The sequence below is a fragment of the Salmo salar genome, chromosome ssa04 (assembly GCF_905237065.1).
Source record: "Salmo salar chromosome ssa04, Ssal_v3.1, whole genome shotgun sequence".
Lineage (NCBI taxonomy): Eukaryota > Metazoa > Chordata > Actinopteri > Salmoniformes > Salmonidae > Salmo > Salmo salar.
Window position 1 is genome coordinate 23,027,456 of NC_059445.1, and position 14,430 is coordinate 23,041,885.

Sequence of the window (14,430 nt, forward strand, 5' to 3'; positions counted from 1 at the left end):
TCGGCTTGAGTGAGACACCTTTCGTCTGCATGTTTATTCATGGAGAGAGAGAAAGAGAGAGCGCCACAGCACCTATCAGCACAAACACAGAAGAACAGAGGGGACCCACATGTTAATATTTATTCAACCATCAGATGAGACTCCCCAGCCCTGTGGAGTTAGTCACTTGCAAGCCACGGGAGGGATATGTATGTGACTCTGATGTTCTTGAGCCTCCATGCAGGCTACAGAGAGCAGGAGTCAGTGAGAAGCAGCCAGAGTAGAGTAGCAGCAGTAGCAGTATACAGAGAGAAAGAGCATCCTATGAATTATTAATCTAGTCCTCTCTCTCTGTTTGTCACTCTGACATTACCTGGGTGCCTCTGTTGCAGCCAACACATGAGAAATGTTATATGTTCTCCAGATGTTTTCCACTAAATCAGTGTTATAGATTTGCAGAGTTTATTATATATATATATATATATATATATATATATATATATATTATCTCACAAAAGTGAGTACACCCCTCACATTTTTGTAAATATTTGAGTATATCTTTTCATGTGACAACACTGAAGGAATGACACTTTGCTACAATGTAAAGTAGTGAGTGTACAGCTTGTATAACAGTGTAAATTTGCTGTCCCCTCAAAATAACTCAACACACAGCCATTAATGTCTAAACCGCTGGCAACAAAAGTGAGTACACCCCTAAGTGAAAATATCCAAATTGGGCCCAATTAGCCATTTTCCCTCCCCGGTGTCATGTGACTCGTTAGTGTTACAAGGTCTCAGGTGTGAATGAGGAGCAGGTGTGTTAAATTTGGTGTCATCGCTCGCACACTCTCTTATACTGACTGGTCACTGGAAGTTCAACATGGCACCTCATGGCAAATAACTCTCTGAGGATCTGAAAAAAAGAATTGTTGCACTACATAAAGATGGCCTGGGCTATAAGAAGATTTCCAAGACCCTGAAACTGAGCTGCAGCACGGTGGCCAAGACCATACAGCGATTTAATAGGACAGGTTCCACTCAGAACAGGCCTCGCCATGGTCGACCAAAGAAGTTAAGTGCACATGCTCAGCGTCATATCCAGAGGTTGTCTTTGGGAAATAGACGTATGAGTGCTGCCAGCATTGCTGCAGAGGTTGAAGGGGTGGGGGGGTCAGCCTGTCAGTGCTCAGACCATACGCCGCACACTGCATCAAATTGGTCTGCATGGCTGTCGTCCCAGAAGGAAGCCTCGTCTAAAGATGATACACAAGAAAGCCCGCAAACAGTTTGCTGAAGACAAGCAGACTAAGGCCATGGATTACTGGAACCATGTCCTGTGGTCTGATGAGACCAAGATAAACTTATTTGGTTCAGATGGTGTCAAGCGTGTGTGGCGGCAACCAGGTGAGGAGTACAAAGACAAGTGTGTCTTGCCTACAGTCAAGCATGGTGGTGGGAGTGTCATGGTCTGGGGCTGTATGAGTGCTGCCGGCACTGGGGAGCTACAGTTCATTGAGGGAACCATGAATGCCAACATGTACTGTGACATACTGAAGCAGAGCATGATCTCCTCCCTTCGGAGACTGGGCCGCAGGGCAGTAATCCAACATGATAATGACCCCAAACACACATCCAAGACGACCACTGCCTTGCTAAAGAAGCTGAGGGTAAAGGTGATGGACTGGCCAAGCATGTCTCCAGACCTAAACCCTATTGAGCATCTGTGGGGCATCCTCAAACGGAAGGTGGAGGAGTGCAAGGTCTCTAACATCCACCAGCTCCGTGATGTCGTTGTGGAGGAGTGGAAGAGGACTCCTGTGGCAACCTGTGAAGCTCTGGTGAACTCCATGCCCTAGAGGGTTAAGGCAGTGCTGGAAAATGATGGTGGCCACACAAAATATTGACACTTTGGGCCCAATTTGGATATTTTCACTTAGGGGTGTACTCACTTTTGTTGCCAGCGGTTTAGACATTAATGGCTGTGTGTTGAGTTATTTTGAGGGGACAGCAAATTTACACTGTTAAACAAGCTGTACACTCACTACTTAACATTGTAGCAAAGTGTCATTTCTTCAGTGTTGTCACATGAAAAGATTTACTCAAATATTTACAGAAATGTGAGGGGTGTACTCACTTTTGTGATATACTGTATATATGAATGTATAACTGAGTTTGTGAGAAGTTATTCAGACTGATGCAAACATGGCGCAAGGATAAAGTATTGGTTAAACTTTACTTAGAATTTTGGAATTATTCTTGTACGCACAGTGACAAAAGTATTGGAATGACATGCTGTTACACTATAAATTCAGATCTCAAGGCCAGAAGCACTGCTGCTTTCCATTTTCAGCTTCTATTTTCTGATCAGGGACCGATTCAGACTTAGGACACCATGTGAGAACTCTCTGGTCAATCAGTGACATTAATCAAGAAAACAGCAGCACCCCAGACCTCGAGGCTTAGATTTGAGCACCCCTGCACTAAACTATACTTTCACTGCAAAAAAAAGTGTTGCCACTGGCTTTCTTTGGCAGTGTCACCAAGGAAGTAGTCCAATATACAAGAAGTTGCCCAAAATATGTAAGATGTATAATATTATTAGAACAGCCTCAGTTTTGCTGCGATTGAATGGATTCTTGCTGACTGACATTGGATGTACTATATTAGGGTTATAATAACATCACTGTTTAAAACCTCCAAATCTGAGAAATACAACACATAAACTGTTTGAAATGCAAACTACAACCTTCCCTTTCGAGATTAATCTAACGTTTATACAAGTACACTGTAAAACACCATGTCAATCGCCCACACATTGTTCTTGACAACCACGCATCGGAGAAACCTAGTGAATTTGATATTGTAGTTCAGGGGCTTTATTGAAAATGGCATGAAGGAGCTCAACAGGCATACTAAGGATAAAAAAGTATCACAGTTGTGATTTCACAACTCAATTAACATGAACGCGACAACGACCGCCGAGCGCCGCCCGACCGAGGAGGGGCGCAACTTCGTTGGATACTGTGACAGCTGAGTAAAGAGAGAGAGAGAGAGGTAGAGAGAACGAGAAAGAGAGAGCAATGGGCTGACCTTTCTACCAGACTCATTTCAGCTTTTCATCTACACTGAACAAAACTATAAATGCAACATGTAAAGTGTTGGTCCCATGTTTCATGAGCTGAAATAAAATATCCCAGACATTTTCCATACGCACAAAAAGCATATTTCTCTCAAATTTTGTGCACAAATTTGTTTACATCCCTGTTAGTGAGCATTTCTCCTTTGCCAAGATAATCCATCCACCTGACAGGTGTGTCATATTTCGTGGACATTCATACTGAGAGAGACTTTGTCATTTCTTCAAACAATCATCTTGTCGACCAGCCTCATTAATTATTGCAATAATGAGGCTGGTCGACCCCACACCCTTGAGTGTTGGACTGAGTAACCTAACCTTTACACAAATGCAGAGTACTATATATAGCTGATGCTAAAAATGCTTAGTCATGGTTGGTTCAACCCCTCCCATGCAGACCAAGAAGCATCATAAGCCAACTCTGGGTTCATCCTGTTATCTACACAGGGTTGTTGTCTTAACCCAACCCTGGCTTAGTTTCCCAGTTGCAAGGATGATTTTGAGACAATGAGGGATTGTTCTACTCCTAAACTATCTCTAGTAAAACACATATCTATGTAATGCAGTATTTAACTAATTTGTCAGCTCAAGCCATCTCTAGTGGCCATATGCCCAGATTAGCTGCAGGGAACTAGAGTGCAGACTATAAAAACACAAACACTAGTAGGACAGAAGTGTCTTAATATTAGTTAAATATTAACTGTTAACCATTAATATCAAATAGATCAGGTAAATACAGAATTTTCCTATCACACATATCAAGAAGCTGATTAAATTGCATGATCATTACACATGTCTACCTTCTGCTGAGGACAAAAAAAGGGCACTAAAATGTGCAGTTTTGTCACACAACACAATGCCACAGATGTCTCAAATTTTGAGGGAGCGTGCAATTGGCATGCTGACTGCAGGAATGTCCACCAGAGCTATTGCCAGAGAATGTAATGTCAATTTATCTACCATAAGCCACCTCCAACATCGTTTTAGAGAATTTGGCAGTACGTCAAACCGGCCTCACAACCACAGACCACATGTAACCACACCAGATTGTCTGAGACCAGCCACCCAGACAGCTGATGAAACTGTGGGCTTGCACAAACTGTCAGAAACCATCTCAGGGAAGCTCATCTGCGTGCTTGTCGTCCTCACCAGGGTCTGGAGCATAAGCTACGAACAACGAACACAATTGCATTTTATCGATGACAATTTGAATGCACAGAGATACCGTGATAAGATTCGGAGGCCCCTTGGCGTGCAATTCATCCAAAGCCATCACCTCATGATAATGCACAATCCCATGTGGGTAAGGATCTGTACACAATTCCTGGAAGCTGAACATTTTCCAGTTTTTCCATGGCCTGCATACTCACCAGACATGTCACCCATTGAGCAAGTTTGGGATGCTCTCTGTCGACTTGTATGACAGCGTGTTCCAGTTCCCGCCAATATCGAGAAAATTTGCACAGCCATTGAAGAATGGGACAACATTCCACAGGCCACAATCAACAGCCTGATCAACTCTACGCGAAGGAGATCTGTCAAGCTGAACGAGGCAAAAGGTGGTCATACCAGATACTGACTGGTTTTCTGACCCACGCCCATACCTTTTTTCAAGGTATCTGTGACCAACAGCAGCATACCTGTATTCCCAGGCATGTGAAATCCATAAATTAGGGCCTAATTTATTTATTTAAATTGACTGATTTCCTTATATGAACTGTAACTCAGTAAAATCTTTGAAATTGTTGCATGTTCCATTTATATTTTTGTTCAGTATAGTACAATTTGCTGCACACTATTGAGGAAGACGATCGTCTTTTAAGACCCACTCAACAACCGCATAAGGTGACATGTTGTAAAAATTAACGAATGTCTGGAATAATTCCAATGTTGATGATTGTTGCCTGCTGCGTTCTTCCTTGCTAAACACGTATGTAGGACAATTAGTACACAGTATGTAGTTTTAGTAAGTAGTAGGCAAGACAGATTTCAGACGGCCAGGGAGTACTGCTAGTCTGTGACCCCCTACAATCTGCCATGTGGAGCAAAGCCTAGGCTCACATGTAGAGGAAGAAGATAATTATAGGCTCTCCAAATAGAAAACCTTTAATTTGAAAAACCACTTACAGAGAAAAGAGCAAAAGGGAGAGCGAGAGAGAGAGAGAGGAAGAGGGGAAATAGAGAGAGTGAGAAATAAAGGGAGAACTATAATAGAGAGAACGTAGAAATAGAAAGAAACTAAGAAACTAAGAAAGAAAGAAAGATTGCTGAAACCATTTACGTAGATGCTACAGAATGTATATCGCTGCACCAAAACAGAACTAGGGAAAGGCATCATGACATACTGACCATATAGTGTAGTAGCCACACCACAATTTTAATAATTCAGTGATTTTGTCCTCTTGTTTACCAAACAGCCTCTGCTGCTGAGCTGAATCTCTGCAAGCATCCCAAATGGCACCCTATTCCCTATATAGTACACTAGCTCTGACCTACCATTAATCAATCATTATTAGTACAGTACATTCTGTGTTTTACAGTATGAGTAGTTTTCTCTTGTCATCAAAAGTTATGGTGCATCTCACTGAATAAAAATATTTAAATTAAGGTATACAGAGTGTGTGACATATTGGTATTATTATCTCAGAAAAGGTTATACCCTCCCACAGAAAGGTGATTGCGATGTAATCAAGATGCGGTTTTGATACAATATATTGTTCCTAAGTCCTAATAACAAATGTGTGGCTGATGTTACTGAGCTGCAATGCTTTAAGGCTATTGGATCTAATAGTAAGCTACAGCTATGGTTGTTTTTCAAAGGAGCTTTTCGTCCAACTCAGTAACACCCGTGGAGGCAGATTTGACTACCTATACCACAGCTCCTGCTGAATAGTCCAGGAATACACCAATATCATCTTCTCATGACCAAAACAAATACCGATTTTTTTTTTTTTTTTCAACTTGTATATATGAATGTCATTTCTCGAAATGCATTTTAGTTTGGGATAACAAAGTCTCTTTCCGATTATATTCCTTTTACTGACCTTTGTGCGAAAGATGAAATGAGTCTGAGGCGATGCTCCCGAAGAAGCAGGAAGACACACGAAGCAAGACATTCAATTGATTTGTTTATGTTATTTAAAATGCAACCCACGGTCATTGTATCTACTCACACTAGCGTCGAAATAAAGAAGAGCTGATAGCAATTTGCACTCTTGAATTTCAATTCCTCTTCACTGCCTCCAAAAAAACTCTATATTTTCATTCAGGGAGTGCATTCGCATGGACGACCATTGGAATTTCAAACACCACTGTATGTTAAGGAATTACCGTTGTTTAGGCCTATTCACTTACTTTCCCAAAGGGCTGGGTATATCAATGTCAAATGTTAATACTTAGCATATACCTCCCAGGTAGGGGAAATAAATAAAATTGCTATAATAATCAGGCAACACATGAACATTATTTGTTTTGTCACATTATATCAATACCCTGGAAGAGCCTGATAAATCACCAACTCGCTAATGTTTCCTGGCATGTGCAAAATTGGTGGGAGAGATTAGTGTGCTCGTGGCAACAAGCACGACTGGTAATGGTACAAATTAATTAGTTGAATGTAGCCTCGCGGAGGGAGAGTAAATGTAAACATTCAGAACGTGCCAACTGAAGTTAATGCCAGAGCTCAGCTAGATTTACTCAATTTGCACTGACCCACCGCTCGCCTCGAATCTCCTCCCTCATTTCCGCATTTGACTCAGTAATTCCACCAATCAAACGGAGAGGCTGACCTCTGACATCATGACTTGCCAGCCTTAATCATAGGAAACGTTAAGCAATTCTCAGTCCATTCAGTGGGCTAATGTTGCCATTAGAAAGTCATTACTCACTAGTGAGACCCTGAGCTCTGCCACTCGAGACAGAAACACCTGACTGGATAATTAGCATGCGTAGCTCCCATCGAATGGAACACAATTGGCCGATATTAATCACTGGGTGCAATGTACACAGAGACATAAGGTAACATGGGAATCATTAAGCATGTCATTATGCATCGACCCTGTGTGTGCGCGTGTGTGTACGTGTGTTTATGTGTGTGTGTACGAGTGTATGTACAAGCATGTGTGCAAGTGTGTGTCAATGAATTTATTACCCAATTGTCTCCGACCTTCCTTAAACTGTCTTATCAAATCAAACTTTATTTGTCACATGCGCCGAATACAATACAAGTGTAGACTTTACCGTGAAATGCAGTTCAAGAAGAAGAAAATATTTACCAAGTAGACTAAAATAAAAGTAATAATTAAAAGTAACACAATAAGAATAACGAAGCTATATATAGGGGCCCCGGTACTGAGTCAGTGTGCGGGGGTACAGGCTAGTTGAGGTAATCTGTACATTTAGGTGGGTGCACAGTGACTATGCATAGATTACAAACAAACAGCGAGTAACAGCAGTGTACAAAAGGGAGGGGGGGGTCAATGTAAATTGTCTGCGGCGATTTTATGAATTGTTCAGTCTTATGTCTTGGGGGTATGAATCAGATGCGTTCATAAAGTAATCCCTTGCAGTGCTATTATTCTGCATTTCCATTGGTCCTGTGTGGCTCAGTTGGTAGAGCATGGTGTTTACAACACCAGGGTTGTGGGTTCAATTCCCACGGGGGACCAGTACGGAGAAAAAAAATGTATGAAATGTATGCATTCACTACTGTAAGTCGCTCTGGATAAGAGCGTCTGCTAAATGACTAAAATGTAAATGTCTATTGAGGAGCCTTTTGGTTCTAGACTTGGCACTCCGGTATCGCTTGCCGTGCGGTAGCAGAGAAAACAGTCTATAACTTGGGTGACTGGAGTCTCTGACAATTTTATGGGCTTTCCTCTGACACCGCCTATTATATAGGTCCTGGATGGGAGGAAGCTTGGCCCCAGTGATGTACTGGGCTGTTCGCACTACCCTCTGTAGCGCCTTACGGTCAGATGCCGAGCAGTTGCCATACCAGGCGGTGATGCAATCAGTCAGGATGCTCTCGATGGTGCAGCTGGTGGTGCAGGTGCAGCTGTCGAACCTTTTGAGGATCTGGGAACCCATGCCAAGTCTCCTGAGGGGGAAAGGGTTTTGTCGTGCCCTCTTCATGACTGTCTTGGTATGTTTGGACCATGATAGTTCGTTGGTGATGTGGACACCAAGGAACTTCAAACTCTCGACCTGATCTACTACAGCCCGTCGATGTTAATGGGTGCGCCCATTAACATCGACGGCCAGCCTTTTCCTGTAGTCCACGATCAGCTCCTGAATTAAATGCATTCATATCATGAATCAGATGCGTTCATAAAGTAATCCCTTGCAGTGCTATTATTCTGCATTTCCATTCCTGTACTGTATTAGTCAACTGTGCTTGAAGCCGTCCTGTGAGTGATATCACTTCCAACAGGCTGTGCAGCTCAGAGGTTTGCTGACTTCCTTCCTACACAGCAGGTGTTTCATAGAACCTCATAGAAGTACCTTTAAACATGTTTCACGAGAAATATCATAAAGCTGCCCCTCTGAGAGTGTGATTGATGTGAGTGTGTTCTGGCGGGCTGGAAGATAGATTATGTTTGTTTGTGAATCTTTTGTTGGTGAATTATGTTTGTTTAATTGAGTTTGTGTTTGCTGATTTAAACAGAAGTGTACTGCATCACAGAATAAATGTAAGGTTTGAGTTTAGGTAATTATATCTACTGAATTACCAAAAATATGAAAACAGAAGGAAATATGAACTACTGAAATGGTGAAATTCAAAAGCGAAATTTGTCAAATAGACTAATATGTAGATCGGTTCTAATGGTTATTATGTGGTATAACATATCATTTATGCATGCTCAGCTTAGTCACAGAATTTATTCAACACCACACTCCATATGACAGAGAGGCGTGATATAGGCTATATAAAATTAGAAGCATTAAGCACTATCCATCTTTGTGTCTGTACACTGTTACAGGATGATGCAATGGCACGAAATTTTACTCGGCAAACCAAATGAATACAAATGGAATTATATTTCCAACACCCTCTCTGCAGAAAAATATGGTTTCATCCCAAATGGCACCCTATTCTCTATAGTGCTCCGATTTTAACCAGAGACCATACAGTAGGGCTATGGTCAAAAGTAGTGCACTAAATAGGGAATATGGCACCCTATTCTCTATAGTGCTCCGATTTTAACCAGAGACCATACAGTAGGGCTATGGTCAAAAGTAGTGCACTAAATAGGGAATAGGGTGCCATTTGAAAGGCAATTATTCGTTTTTTCTCTCCCTTTGAGTACCATAAAGATTACATGAGCAGTGTTTTGACCTTCCTGGCTGTGCTGTACGGACAACTAGTCAACAAGTCCACTCAGTAAGTCGCTGTTTGATTCCCAAGTGGATCAGTATATAACCTAAGTGGGTTGGAAAAGCATCATACTGTAGGTATTGTGTAGGTTGTACAACACATATACTGTACTTGCAAGGTGTAGCATCCTTAACTGGGGATCTATTGGAGCCTAGCATGTCATTGTAACTGAGTAAAGCTCTTGTTCTACACAATAGCTAGTACCTACCCGTAACTTGTCATTGAAGTGTCGTTGCTATTATAGAGAAACATCACAGAAACCTCACGTCTGTGTGTTTATCAGAATCTAAAATGAAACCATCTCCAAAAACAAACTAAGAGGCCATTTTCAGTCAAATTTCCTTTTCAACCAAAGCTGGAAACTATTATTTTCATATCTCCCTGCATTGAATGATATGGAAATGTAGGTCACACAGACATGTCATATTTCATCTCATACAAGAGCTCCATTTTACACCCCATTAGTGCAACATATGTCAAGTTTTACAACAAGCACTTTCAACAGAACGGACCTCTGTTCTGATATGGTCTGATGTATGAAGCTAAAAATGTAATGAAGGCTCTTACGGAATGTGGGGATGGTGTTAGCTGCTCTTCGCTGCACCGCAGAGTTGTTTCCAACACACACACACACACACACACACACACACACACACACACACACACACTCCTTGGGCCTGGGAGGCTAGCGTTGTTATCCTGGTTCCATTACCACCCTGGTGTCTCCATTCCCATCAGTCCCTACTCTACTCTCCTCTCTCTCTCACACACACACACACACACACACACACACACACTGCTCTGACAGGCAGCATAAAAAGCTCCAGCACTCAGCCTGTGGCTCTGAGTGGGTCTGCTGGGGAGTGAGTGAAAGTCCTCAGCCTGAAGCGCCGTGAGGGAGATGGGTCTGGGAATAAGGGACACAGGGTTAGATTTAGAGCCTGCACACCATCCTGTGTGTGTGGGGGATGATAGTGTGTGAGTGTGGATGTGTTTAAGTATGCTTGTAAGGAACAGAAGTCACACAAGAATAGAAAACTTTTTGTTGTTGTTGACCAAATGGGGACATTTTGTTGGTCCCCACAATATCAAATGCTATTTCTAGGGTGTTTAGGTTTAAGAGGGTTTCTGTTTATGCTGGTATCAAATCGTGGGTTGCACGGGCCTATTGCAACTTTCTGCTTCTTTCTTTCTTTCTGTTTCTATATTCTACTGTACATCCGACCGGTCTGAAGAGGGTGGGAGAACATGAAAGACTGAGAGCTCCCACAACAGTTCAACAACAGGAGAAATAAAATAAAGTGCTGAGGGTAAAAATGTTGAACTTTAAACGAAATTGTATATAATGAAATCATAATAAAACATGCAAACTGGATCAATTAAATAATTAAATAAACCTGTAAATAAGTACATAATTGGAAATCCCCCGCAAGAGAGGAAGGGATTAAGTACTCCAAAAATGTGCTTACATTATAATAGTTGATATAAAAAAATTCAATATAAAATCTAAAAAAGACAAAACCAGATTGAGCAAATAAACACATTATTTTTCATTGAACTTCCTCCTCGTGTCGCTGTCTTAATCAGGCCCTCACTAACTCTAACTGTCTATGCTTTATACTACTCTTTAAAATTCATACCAAGTGTCCAAGAAGTTGATTGTATCTGGGTAGATGACATATTTTACTGTTATGGTAGGATGATGGTTATTGAGGATTTCAACGAATGTTGTGACACGTACCGGATCATGTTTCCACACTCCAAAGATATCATCCAGGTATCGTCTATAAACATGGGACGCAATGGGCATTTAGCCAAGGCTGTCAACTCCCAGTCCGCCGTATAAATATTACCATAAGCCGGGGCAAACTTTTTACCCATAACCGTCCCATGAATCTGTAGGTAGTGTTTATGATTAAATGTGAAATCATTGTTTCTTAAGCCAAGTTCTGGAAGCTGTAGGAGGTGTGAGTCTGGTCTATCTGCATCTGGATATATCCGGAGTGCTAATTCCACTGCTAAACCTGACAAGATGTCCATGTTGGTGTAGAGAGAATCTATATCTATAGTGAATAGGTATGCATGTGCTGGGACTGGAATAGTGTGAAGTGTGCCTATGACATGGTATGTGTTCTTAAGGTAGATAGGGTGCCTTTGTGAGATGGGATTGTAGTCAATGAATTCGGCTGCTGGCGAGGACTCACTCCCACAGTCTGACACAATAGGTCTTCCCTTCGGGACCTCAAAAAGGACTGTCCATGCATCTGGTGCTTGATGGATCTTCGGGAGGAGATAGAGTCTCTGTCTGGGTAAGTCTGGTCCGTCAAGATATTTATTTTGTCTATCTGTAATGTATTTCTTTCCATAGAGATCTGATATTATCTGTCTGATTTGTATTTGTATCTGTGTAGAAGCAGGGATAGGAGTATAGTGTTGTGTGTTAGAGAGTTGGCAGTGGACTTCAAAGAGTACTGTTGGTTGTCCATAATAATTATCTTTGAACCTTTGTCTCCCTAATTTAGCTATGGCTTGTCTTTCTTCTAGTGCGATGCTCTGTTGTGAGGTTATGGGGGCAGTATGGAATTCTCTGATTTGTGTGTTGATTTTAATGAGTTTCCTAATGGGTGCTGATATTGTCTGTGATTTGGGTTCCCATCTGGAGGATTTGGTAATCAGATGAATAGTCAAAGTGGTCCAATAGTTTCAGAGTTCTATGATACCTGTCAATGTATTTCTAGGGGTGTTAAGGTTAAAATGAGGTTTAGGGTTAGGAGCTAGGGTTAGTTTTAGGGTTAGGGCTAGGAGCTAGGGTTAGGTTTAGGGTTAAAGTTTTTGGGTTAAGTTTAGGGTTACGGTTTTTGTGTTAAGGTTAGGGTTAGGGATAGGGTAAGAGAACAGGTTAGGGTTAGGTTTATGGAAAATAGGATTATGAATGGGACTGAATTGTGTGTCCCACAAGGTTGGCTGTACAAGAGTGCATGTGTGTGTGTTTCTGTATTCTCATCTTCACATCAAACATCAATCATGACCGGACTGGGAGAGGAGGCTGTTAATGCATTTTGACCATCCTCTGCTTGTCCACTCTAGCTCTAGTGGGGGAATAATATACAATTATATATGACATTTTGCAGATGCTTTTATCCAAAGCTTACAGTCATGCGTGCATACATTTTCCATATGGGAGGTCCCAGGAATCAAACCCACTATCGTGGCGTTGCAAGCGCCTTGCTTAAGGGGGAGGAGCCATCTCTCAAAAAGAGGCACATTTTAAGGTGTCAGTGGGTTACTCTGTGCTGCACAGAGGTTCTAATGTAAAAGAAGGCCATGAGATAGAAATATACCGTGATTGTATATTGGAGATACATTTAGGCAATGTTGCTAGTAGTTTTACATAATAGTGGTAGTAGCAGCGGCAGTAGCAGAAGCAAAAGTTCTTAACAGTTGCAAGCGAAGAGGAGGGAGGTACTGTAATCGTAGTAAAAGTGTCAGTAATAGTTAAGCTCTACATAGGACTGTCACACTAAGAGTGGACACCGATGTAGTTACCATCACCAGCCGAGCCTTATATTCCTCACTCTTCTAACTATGTGACTTAAATGAAGGCAAGTGAGGCGTTCAATGTGAACATTTTTAACTTCCTGGACAATCATAAGCGACTGAGAAAAAAAGAGAAAAGCACTTACACATGCTTGAATTTACTTCAATGTTTTGGGATCAATGAACTCTCAACCTCTTCTATTTCAATCAATCAAATGTATTTATAAAGCCCTTCTTACATCAGCTGATGTCACAAAGTGCTGTACAGAAATCCAGCCTAAAACCCCAAACAGCAAGCAATGCAGGTGCAGAAGCACGGTGGCTAGGAAAAACTCCTTAGAAAGGCCGAAACCTATGAAGAAACCTAGAGAGGAACAAGGCTATGAGGGGTGGCCAGTCCTCTTCTGGCTGTGCCGGGTGGAGATTATAACAGAACATGGCCAAGATGTTCAAATGTTCATAGATGAAATCCTTTCAGGCCCAAAAAGAAAGAAAAATTAAATTCATTAGATTTTAAATTATACAGCTATTTAAATGTCCACTTGTAGGCCCATTACACACCAGTTTGAGTTACTTCCCCTGAAAGCGAATTTACCGCCGCTTCAGATAGCACAGTTATTGTGAAGTGAGCCTATTAATCAATGTTATCCTTTCCAATAAGGGGGAAATTGCTCTTTTTTGACCAAGATAGCTAGCTAATTACCTCCTTTGGCTCACCCTACACCGTCTTATTTGCCAGCAAATTCAAACACAAATAGGGAGGTGTTCATCATGGGAAGCCCCGATATTTGTCATTGAATTCGTGGCAGCCATTTTGAATAGGGAAAAATAGCCCCAGACTACTGTGTTAACAGATGTTTTGTAGGTAGAACCATGCTATTGCTAAGTGTAGTTAGCAACAGAGAGTGGATGGAATCTATTTGGGATGTTGCTTGCAAAGAAGTGTTGGGTATGTGTACGTGGCTAGCTTCAACCTCATCTGTTAGCCAAAGGTTATCTGTCTACTTGTCGACAGGGGAAGAGTGAAGGACGAGACTGTATGTGTGTGAGCCAATACTCAAGGGAGGTAGGAGAAAGACTCTGCCGTGTGGTCCAGTCAACATGTCTGCGTCAACTAGATAATCAATGTTGTCAGTGTCTTCTCCCTGTCTTCTCCACCGGTATCCGGAGGGATTGTTTGTCGTCGTGGGCCACCCTGTCTCCCCTGACAACCATGTAATTTATGACCCGAGGAGGAGGCTGGTTGCTGGCGGTGACAACCTGGCCATCATCAGTCACCCACGGCAACAGCCACGACAACACGCAAAGGTCATTGGTGTCATGTCTGTGTGGCAACGTCTAGCCACTCATTCCTACAATATTAGCAGTGCCGAGGTCAATGTCACACCCATAGGGCCAAATT

General features: G+C 41.9%; 1 non-coding gene across 1 annotated transcript; it reads left to right on the forward strand.

Annotated features, from left to right (window-relative positions):
- The first annotated feature begins 7,706 nt into the window (after positions 1–7,706).
- On the forward strand, positions 7,707–7,782 carry trnav-uac (transfer RNA valine (anticodon UAC)). Its single transcript has one exon. It is a non-coding gene; the product is annotated as a tRNA-Val (tRNA).
- The last annotated feature ends 6,648 nt before the right edge of the window (positions 7,783–14,430 follow it).